The sequence below is a fragment of the Lynx rufus genome, unplaced genomic scaffold, assembly GCF_022079265.1.
Source record: "Lynx rufus isolate CCGP_SWC_20201006 ecotype Redwood Valley unplaced genomic scaffold, mLynRuf1.p SCAF_1, whole genome shotgun sequence".
Taxonomy (NCBI): domain Eukaryota; kingdom Metazoa; phylum Chordata; class Mammalia; order Carnivora; family Felidae; genus Lynx; species Lynx rufus.
The window spans coordinates 220,091,982-220,103,013 of NW_025814823.1; the positions used below are offsets into that span (position 1 = coordinate 220,091,982).

Sequence of the window (11,032 nt, forward strand, 5' to 3'; positions counted from 1 at the left end):
GAACAAGAGGTAAAGCACTTGGAAAAAATAATAAAGTGAGAAATATATACACTCTGTCTGTCACTTAACATTCCATGAAAGGTAGTTCACAGGTAAGAATAAACCTATAGATGTCTAACAAAACAACAAAAAATGACGTCACTTTACAGAAATACTGAAGGGAGTTCTAACATTTGGAACATAGACATGTTCACATCTCAAACCTGAAGAAACCATGACCCAGAGCATGTACAGCATATAATTATTGCAAAAGTAGGAGCGGCATTAGAGTGTGCCAAGCTAAGTCAATGCTCGTAAGATGGAGCAATGGCCTTGGAAACATTTGTTGTCAAGGTTACTAATGGGAGAGATACATTTGGAATGGCTAGACCATTTGAGTTCTTCCCATTTTGCTCAGAACTCACTGTAGTGGTACTTGATCTAGAGCTGGAGTAGTGTCATTCCTGAGAATGAAGAGATTAGAGAAATGTTCTTAGAAGCTAATTATGCCCAGAAGGGGATGAACAGTTCATATCCAGAGGACATGACCTTGGCACATACCTCTCAGTAGGAGCAGTACATGCTGTCCATCTTGTACAACATCTAGGAACAGACTACAGCAAATTAGAACTAGAATAGGATTTCCAAGTATTACTACTACCACTACTGCTGCTACTATTAATAATAATGATAGTGATTAAACAAAAGTCCCCCAATATTAGAAAAAAAAACTTTTATAATGAGACTAAAGCAACAAAGTAAAACGATACAATTAAACAAGAAACATGGGAAACAGAAGATTTTAGAAAAGATATAATAATCTTCAAAGGTATGTATTTGGATATTACCTATCTAAAAAAGATTCAACCTATGAATTTGTTGATTAAATTTTTATTTTATTTTATTTATTATTTTTTTTTAATTTTTTTTTTCAACGTTTATTTATTTTTGGGACAGAGAGAGACAGAGCATGAACGGGGGAGGGGCAGAGAGAGAGGGAGACACAGAATCGGAAGCAGGCTCCAGGCTCCGAGCCATCAGCCCAGAGCCCGACGCGGGGCTCGAACTCACGGACCGCGAGATCGTGACCTGGCTGAAGTCGGACGCTTAACCGACTGCGCCACCCAGGCGCCCCTAAATTTTTATTTTAGAATCATGTAAATTATGATTATTTATAGCATATTGTCTGTTTAAACTATTTGTCTTCTTTTAAAGCAGACATTTGTAAAATCCTTTTATAAAGTAGTTGCCTTTACTTTATAGTTTTTTGAAGCCTCTTTTCAGTTAGAAACATGTCTAAGCATTTTGAAAATAATGTGCATTGCATAAGAAAGAAATGGACCTCTTTTGGAATATAATATCAAGACATTCAACAAATCTTGAATTTGAATTTTTATTTTCTTTTAAGACTGCATATCTTTAGTTAAAATGAACAAAATCTTATAGCTCATGCCACAGAGTTTTTAATGTGAAGTTGTCCAAAGGTGTAAGAGTGGAATTAAGTTTTATATTGGCACCTAAATTCTGTCTTTATTGACTGAGAATATAAAGTCCACATTCCAGCTTGCATGTGCATTCCAACTTGATTATATTAATTTCTCTCTTGCTACGTGTAAGTTCCTTGAGAATAGGTAGCATTTTTTTATTTAAGTTTTCTTCACAGAAATTGTATAAAGAACCTTTGTATAGTAGACATTCCAACAATGTCTTATGAATAAATAGAAAAATATATTATTTACAAACTTCCTTAAAATATTTTCTGGGTGAACAATACAACATCTTCTACAAATGAGTCTTTAAGAGAGTAATTACAACATTACTGTGTTAATTTGTTACACAAAACCAATTTTTTAAAGAAATAGTGTTCTAATCCCGTCAACTGTAAAACCAGTGCCAATTGGAAAGTGTTCAGGAAGCAGGCCACTTCAACATTTTCAAAGAGAAAATAGCAGAAAATTTCTTCTTTCTCACACTACTCTTTCTCGTCTTAATTCTTTCCACATATGTGAAGATATCAAGGAAGGTTTTTTCTTTTCTTTTTTTCTTTTCTTTCTTTCTTTTTTTTTTTTTTTTTTGTTAATTACTAGGAGATTGTCTGACACCTAGTGGGCACTCACTAAATGTTTGCTGAATTATTACAAGAAAGAAAGTTGAGAAATACAAGAGAGAAAGAAATGAGGGCAACATCATTATGTAAAGCATCTTAAAATGCCTTAAACTATAGATGTGATAGGGAGAAAGGGCTGGCATCTTAGAAACTTCCTGCAGGCACTCTTTAAGAACACTCTAGAGGCTAAAACAAATCTGAATTTTTAAAACTAAGAGAAGATTCAGAATAAGACACATTAATCCAAATATGCACATTCATTTTAAGACCAGGATACATTTATAGAAAAAATATATATTTAGGATTGAATAAAATAACCTCATTATAATTTGTGATTTATCCACATAACTTAATGATTCAATATAATAAAGAAAATGTAAAGTTTTGATTGAACAGAATATATTTCACAGACTGTTATTGTGTTAGCAACTCTATGTTTATTTAGAGGCTTAAAATTAAGAATATTTACACTACACAAAGAATTAGTAAAAGAATAGTGAATAAAGAAGTTAACATTTCACCTAGAACACATTAGGTAAGGGTAACTAGAACAATAAAGTTCTAACATTAGAATATGCTGTATTTAAAAATATCCTTTTAGGGGTGCCTGGGTGGCTCAGTCAGTTAAGCTGTGACTGGATCTTAGCTGAGGTCATGACCTCATGGTTCATGGGTTCATTCGAGCCCCACATTGGGCTCTGAGCTTCCAGCCTGGAGCCTGCTTGGAATTCTCTCTCCCTCTCTCGGCCCCATCCCCACTCGCGCTCTCTCTCTTTCTCAAAATAAATAAAGAAACTTAAAAAAAATTAAAAAATAAAAAAAAATCCTTTTATCTACAAATGTATATTTTCTATGCTTCTTTAAAGTTGAGGGTTATAAATAAAGTTATCTGTGCATTTCCATTATTTACTACAACGGAATGATTATTTTTTACAAAAGTTAGTGAGCATTCTATTTCCCTTTCTGGAATGTTATATGCTAGTATTACTCAAATTTAAGGTCTTTATAAAAGATAATCCTATGTATTTACCCATTGTGCTGCTCAAAGTTGCTGCTAATCCGTTGATTTTTTGGCCTGAAAACCATATGCAGATGCAAAAATGAATCACAAAGTGACTCTAACTGAGAAGAGAGATGTTGTGGTCAGTCATTCATGTGTGCACCAGGTATGTGAACTGCCAAGCACAATTTCAGTGGACACCTATGTGCCCCTAAAAGAATCTGACCTGTTTGTGATGTGTCCAATGCTGCAAAGACAGACAGAATTTCAGGGCCTTGAAAGTGAATACATACTTTGGAAAAAAATCAGAATATAACATATAAATCCACACCTGTTCTTCCTTCCAAATAAATTAATATCCATTACAGTTTGAGCAGAGTATGTACTTCTAAAGTTGCTATAATTAACTAAATTTTAGTTAATAGAATTTGAACAATTTTTTGATTATAAAATTTTAAGTTGCAGTACAATGTTATATAACTACATCAAAATATTAGAGAGCCACCTTATTTTCCTGAATTAAAAAATAAAGTATTATATTTATTTTTTATTTTATTTTATTATTTATTTTAATTCAGGAAAATAATTCCTGGGCTAGATGCCAAAAAAAAAAAAAAAGAGGAAAGTACAAAAGACTAGTTTGTTTGCCCATTTCAGTATGAAAGGAAATTAATATGTAGATATGGGAATGATATATAATTTCGGGTCAGCATTGAGATAGACCAAACAGAGATATGAATGAGCTCAGGGACAACATTTTACTTTATAGTTATAGTTACACATTATATGACAGTCAACCTATTATCTCATACTTATGCTGACTATTTAAAAGGATCCATAAGTACATCACAATATTTTATACTCCTGATCAACCATATGCATACTTATATTAATAAAATGAGGAGGCCAATATTTATTTATTCAGTGGTGGCTTATTGTCCAGTGCTGAGGACCAAGCACTCTGTGAGCTGCTAAGCTGGGTCAGACATGGGTCCCCATCTCCAGGAGGTTGCTGTGGAGTGTGACAGCACTAACAAAGCTGTGCCCTATAGAGGCACAAGGAAAGATGACTAAGTGTGCCTGGAAACTCAGAAGACTTCACAAGGAAGACACTAGTCTATCTCAAACTTGAAGGAGGAGTTGGGTGCTGTGTGTGGATAAATGTGGAAAGACATTTCACGCAGCAGAGATGATATTTGGAAAGGAAGCAGGCCAAGGAACAATGCTTTTTTTTCCATCCAATATATATATATATATTTTTTTTTACTCAGGGAGGTAACAGGTTGATCTTCGCAGGACTCAAACTTACCTGATTCAAAACAGACCATTTCTTCATCCCCACCATCGCCCCTTTTTGGAATCACTGTACCAGTCACTTAATCATTAAAAATAAACCACAGGAAATAATTTTACTCTCCTTCTGCTTCCTCATTTCCCTCACATAGTCATAGTTGTCACACGGATCCCTTCTTTCCCATATCTACACCTATTAGGACATGGGACAGCTGATGGGTGACACATTCTGAATATGAAGCCATATAGCCAGGGGTTTGAATGCCAGTTCCAGCTTCCACTATCACTACATCTCCGACATGTTATCCACTACAGGTTATACCACTACATCTTCACATGTTATCACCTGAGTGTGCTAAACCTTGGTTTCATTAGCCCTATTGCGACGGTTAATCTTATGTGTCACCTTGGCAAGGCTATGTGCCCAGTTGTTTGGTCACACACCAGCCTAGATATTTCTGTGAAGTTACACATATTTTTAGATATGATTAACATTCACAATCAGTAGATACTGAGTAAAGCCCATTATCCTCCATAATGTGAAGGCCGACCAGTTAAAGGCTTTAGGAGCAAAAATTGAGGTTTCTGGAAGGAGAAGGAATTCTGCCAGAAGATTGTAACATAGAAATTCTGTCTGCGTTTCTAGCCTGCCACCTACCCTGCAGATTTTAGAGTTTCTAGCCCCCACAATCACGGGAGTTAATTCCTTAAAATAAGTTTCTCTCTACCTCTTTGCCTCCCTGTCTGTATCTCTGTCCTCTGTTTGTCTCTTTTTATCTCTCTCTCTCTCTCTCTCTCTCTCTCTTTCTGTGTGTGTGTGTGTGTGTGTGTGTGTGTCTAAAATATTGGTTCTGTTTATCTGGTATGGGGTACAAAATTATTTTAGATACTATTTTTGTTTTATTATCAGTATTATTATTCTGTTTTATTCTGTAGACAGAATGGATAAAATACTCCATAAAGAGATTTCCTAGCCTGCAGTGTTTTCCCCTACCACTGAGTTCTCTCCACAGCTGCTGGAATGATCTTCCTATGGAATGAAGCGCTACTAATCATGGTAGCAATAAGAATAATAACAGTATTGATAGTTGAAATTTGAGTACAACTCAGAACTATGTTCACCACATAAATTTTATTATTTTATTTAAACCTGAAAAACCCATAAATGGTACATATGCGTGTACATATTCATCCACACATTTCAAATATGAAAACCAGGACTTACAGCTATCAAGTAATTTGTCCAAGGTGAAGCAGCTGTTAGGGTGTGGAAGGAGGATGTAAGTCACATTCTGCCTTGTCCCATCACCCACCATTTAACCATACTTCATTCAGTGTCCCTTTCAAATTTAACATTTAGAAGTCCCCCCCCACCCCCGCCCAGCTAAGCCACCTGCCCCATACATACCCTTCCTTTTCTTCAAATAATATTTTGCTCCCTCTGCTTGAAAAATCCATGAACATTAATATATCTGGGGATTTTTTTGGTGCCTTTCCCCTATTTCCTACCATACATCTGGCAAACTGTTCCAAATACTGTAGGACTCTGATTAAAAGCAGCTTTTTCTGGGAAAGCTTCCCCAACAGCCAGTCTACCTGAAGACGGGGTGTGTCTTCCTTTTCCTCTGTGTTACCAAAGTGACACACACGTACCTCTGTTATAGTATTTCTTATATTCTACCTTGGCTATTTTCACCTACTCCTTTAGAATCTGTAATACATAAAGTCAATACAAGGATGTGACCTATTTAGTTTTCTATTCAATTACCTAACTGAGTATCGGACACTTAGAATGCATAGTTGAGACATGAATGCACAAATGAAGTAAGTTTGGGAACAAATGAGGTAAAAGAAAAAAAAAGTCTTGCTTTTTTAAATGCCAGCAATGTAGTGATTAAAATTAAATTTTAGGGGCGCCTGGGTGGCGCACTCGGTTAAGCGTCCGACTTCAGCCAGGTCACGATCTCGCGGCCCGTGAGTTCGAGCCCCGCGTCAGGCTCTGGGCTGATGGCTCAGAGCCTGGAGCCTGTTTCCGATTCTGTGTCTCCCTCTCTCTCTGCCCCTCCCCCATTCATGCTCTGTCTCTCTCTGTCCCAAAAATAAATAAACGTTGAAAAAAAAATTAAAAAAAAATTAAATTTTAATAAATTATTTTGAGTATATAGGCTAAGAATGTTGATAATAAGAATTATGTCAGGCAACGTGAAATACAATATAATTTCTTAATTTAATTACATCTGAAGGGTTTTATATCTTCCTGAATTTATAGATTTTGAAAAATAAAAAAAAAGAACTATTTAATGCCTTAAATTGATTAGACATTCTGGAACTTTGGAAATCCACGGGATAATTATACAAATTTCTACTTAGCTTTATATCTTTGACCCAGGAGTCAAAAAGGAAAAAAAAATGAAAATTTCTAACTTCAGGCAAAAATAAGCATCCCACTAATTATTATGAGTCAATTATATTACATAAGCATGAAATTCTGATAGCAATGAACTACATTATGCATGCCTAATGATTCCAAAAATGGAAATAGATTTGCACAAATACAAGGACTCCATAGCAGTTATAAAAGAAAATACAAAAATAGATTGCTATCAAATAGAACATCAGCATGTAAAGTGTGACAACTGACTACCTCTTCATGTGATACAAATTAAAAATCTCTTACATGTGAAAAAACACAAGGATGTTTTAGTATGAATGCACATAGTGATTTGAGATTATTCAGGCAAATAAACTTCTAATTTCCTTTTAACTCCAAGTGATTAGTTAAAACATAAATGCATGGAACAACTAATAATAAAGGAAAGTTCTCTGAGGTGTTGTCAAGAGTGTGCTTCTTTTCTTTAAGTTTTAATTTAAAAAAAATCCCAGATTCAGTCTCTGAAATTTTGCTTTAGTTCCTTGTTAGGCTTAAGGACATACCATGTCCTGAATATGCCTCAGTTTTCTCATCTGTAATACGAAGATGAGAATAATTCTTTTCAGATCTCACAGAGCTGACATAAATGTCGAATATATTAATCCCTATGAAAGTACTTTGAAATGATAAAATACAATGTTGACATTGCTATTATCAACATTTATATTTCTATGATTTTTGACCAAAAGAGATGTGAAATGATCCCAGAGCATAAAGTATAAGGGATGGGAAATCAAGCAGATAAAATCATTTAGTGACTGTTCCTGGAAAATGTGTTTCTAAACCTGGATCTACAAGTATAATCCATGCTAAATTTTTAGACTAGTACTGTAGAAAGTATACTTGGAGGGGAATTTTTTTTTTTTTTTTTTAAGTTGAGTAAGTCTCTTTCTGCCCCTGGACACTGCTGAGGAAGTATCGTTAAAGTCTCCCCTCCCACCACCCTCATGTCTAGGTCTGTCTCCCAAAGGGCCTGAACAGCTGTGGAAGCTTTTCATCGGAGGTTTGAGCTTTGAAACAACTGATGAGAATCTGAGGAGCCATTTTGGGCAATGGGGAATGCTTACAGATTGTGTGGGGATGAGAGATCCAAACACCAAACTCTACAGAGGCTTAGGGTCTGTCATGTATGCCCCTGTGGAGGGGGTGGATGCAGCCATGAATGCAAGGCCATGCAAAGTGGATGGAAGAGGTGCGGAACCAAAGAGAAGAGAATACTTTCAAGAGAAGATTCTCAAAGACCTCATGCCCACTTAACTGTGAAAAATATTTGTGTTGGTGGCATTAAAGAAGACACTGAAGAACACGTCTAAGAGACTATTTTGAACACTATGGGAAAATTGAAGTGATTGAAATCATGACTGACCAAGGCAGCGGCAAAAGGAGAAGCTTGGCTTTTGTAATATTTGATGACCATGACTCTGTAGACAAGACTGTCATTCAAAAATACCGTGCTATGAATGGCCACGACTGTGAAGTAAGGAGAGCTCTATCTGAGCAAGAGATGGCTAGTGTTTCATTCAGCCAAAGAGGTCCAAGTGGTTCTGGAAACTTTAGTGGTGGTCGTGGAGGTGGTTTTGGTGGGAATGGAAACTTTGGTCATGAAGGAAACTTCAGTGGGCGAGGTGTCTTTGGTGGCAGTCGGGGTGGTGGTGGAAATGGTGGCATTGGGGATGGCTACAATGAATTTGGTAATGATGGAAGCAACTTTGGAGGTGGTGGAAGCTATAATGATTTTGGCAACTGCAACAATCAGTCTTCAAATTTTGGACTCATGAAAGGAGGAAATTTGGAGTCAGAAGTTCTGACCGTTATGGTGGTGGAGACCAATACGCTGCCAAACCATGAAACCAAGGTGGCTATGGCTATTTCAGCAGCAGCAGTAGCTATGGCAGTGTCAGAAGGTTTTAATTACTGTCAGGAAACAAAGCTTAGCAGGAGACGAGAGCCAGAGAAGTGACAGGGAAGCTGCAGGTTACAACAGATTTGTGAACTCAGACAGGCACAGTGGTGGCAGGGCCTAGCTGCTACAAAGACATGTTTTAGACAATACTCATGTGTATGGGCAAAAAACACGAGGACTGTATTTGTGACTAATTGTATAACAGGTTATTTTAGTTTCTGTTCTGTGGAAAGTGTAAAGCATTCCAACAAAGGGTTTTAATGAATTTTTTTTCGCACCCATGCTGTTGATTGCTAAATGTAATCATCTGATTATGATGCTGAATAAATGGGTTTTTTTTGTTTTTTTTTTTAATGTGCTGTGTAAAGTTAGTCCACTCTGAAGCCATCTTGGTGAACTACACCAACAGTATGAAGTTAGGATTCCTTCAGGGTGATGCCAGGTTCCAGCTGACATTTATTTGCAACCCACTTGGGCACAGAAGCCATTGTCTCCACAAACATTGGTGTGGTTGAACTGACAGTTAATGTGTTGTGACCTAGAGTTCACCATTAAAAGGGTCACCCAAGCAAAGTCCTGGAATTTATTTGGTTGTTAATATGATTGTTGGCATATCCTATGCAATATGTCTAAAGTGAATTTATGGTATCAGATAAAGCTATAGCTGGGATTAAAGCTTGTGTATCATCCATTATCATGTGTTATGAATAAATGATTTAATATTATTTTAAAAAAAATAAAGAAGAGTAAGTCACGAATTTCTCAGATTGGCTGATGCAGTCCAATAATCACTAAAGGACTGCATAAAGCTTAAGTGAAACTGAAGCAGTTCATTTTCAAGGCATCTGATAAGGGAGTAACTCAGAGGCAGAGTGCAAGCCATTAGTGTTGGAGAAAGTCAAGGTCTAAATTCAAGCCTTCTTACCAACTTCAGACACAAGAGCTGGGATTGAGTTTGAGGTCTCAGATGATTCCTGAATAAAGCTGGAGAATGAAAGCAGTAAGAAATAGTTTTTCCTGACATTTTCATTCAGGTTTTTAAAGCACAGACCTATTTATTGAAGGTGAAGAAATAAAGAAGTATTTCCTTCAAGTAATCTGTCCATTTCTTCACACTTTTTTTTTCATATGCAAGTGATTCTTAAAAATAATCCAGTGGCCTTTGGGAGGCATACGGTTTGGAGTATGTGGGGTAGTGGCTTCTCTTGTACCATTGTATGACTGCCATTGTACCACCCACCCTGGGCATCTGGGAGGAGAAAGACTTGACCTTCATCTGTATGATCTGAAGAAACAGGATGCTATGCACTAAATTGCATCCCCCAACCAAATTCATATGCTAAAGTCCTAGCCTCCCTCCCCCCAAACACACAATATGATGGTATTTGGAGATGGGGCCTTTGGGAGGTAATCAGGTTTAGACAGTCAAGCGTCCTCATGATGGGATTAGTGTCCTTAAAGAAGAGACCAGAGGGCTTGCTCTCTCAAGCTCTCAGCCATGTGAGGACAAAGGTGGTCATCTGCAGGGCAAGAAGAGGCTGTCACCAGAGCCGAGAAGACTGGTACCCTCATCTTGGACCTCTGGCCACTAGAACTGTGAGAAATAAATGTCTGTTGCTTAAGCCACTCAGTCTCCAGTATTTTGTTATAGCAGCCCAAACTGAAACACAGGACATTCACTGAAATAGTCCTGGACTGGATCTAGGATTCAGAATCTTTAGAGTAGTATGTCTGACCGGAGATTGTAACAGCAGAGATCTAATCACTGGTCTCTTTTCCTTAAGGTTATTGTAAGTAGCCGTGTCCCTCTCTCTTTTTTTTTTTTTTTTTCCAAGTTTTTACTTAAGTTCTAGTTAGTTAACACTATGCTAAAATTGACTATAGATGTACAATTCAGTGATCCATCACTTACATAAACATCCAGTGCTCATTACAAGTGCCCTTCTTGATGCGCCATCACCCATCTAGCCCATCCCCACCCACCTCCCTACAGCAAAAAAAAAAAAAAAAAAAAGGAAGCAAACCATAAGAGACTCTTAACTATAGAGAACAAACTGAGGATTCATGGAAGAAGTGTCACTTTTAATTGGCTTATTCAACTACAGTTCTTCCTCATCACAAACGAGATTCTTTGTATGAACTTAAATAGTTGGCTAAGTAAAGCAAAATAGGAACAAAAGTAGAATGTTTAAAATGGATGTTTGGCTACAGAATAAGAGTCTACATTTTTGTCTTTATTTCATTCAGCAGTTCATAGAATATATCATCATGAGATGAAGGAAAAGCTTATGTAAAGATTTATTCATTGTGGTAATATTT

At 36.7% G+C, this 11,032-nt stretch overlaps 1 pseudogene; it reads left to right on the forward strand.

The window, feature by feature from the left end:
* The first annotated feature begins 7,854 nt into the window (after window positions 1-7,854).
* On the forward strand, window positions 7,855-8,776 carry LOC124507886 (heterogeneous nuclear ribonucleoprotein A1-like; annotated as a pseudogene).
* Window positions 8,777-11,032: the final 2,256 nt, after the last annotated feature.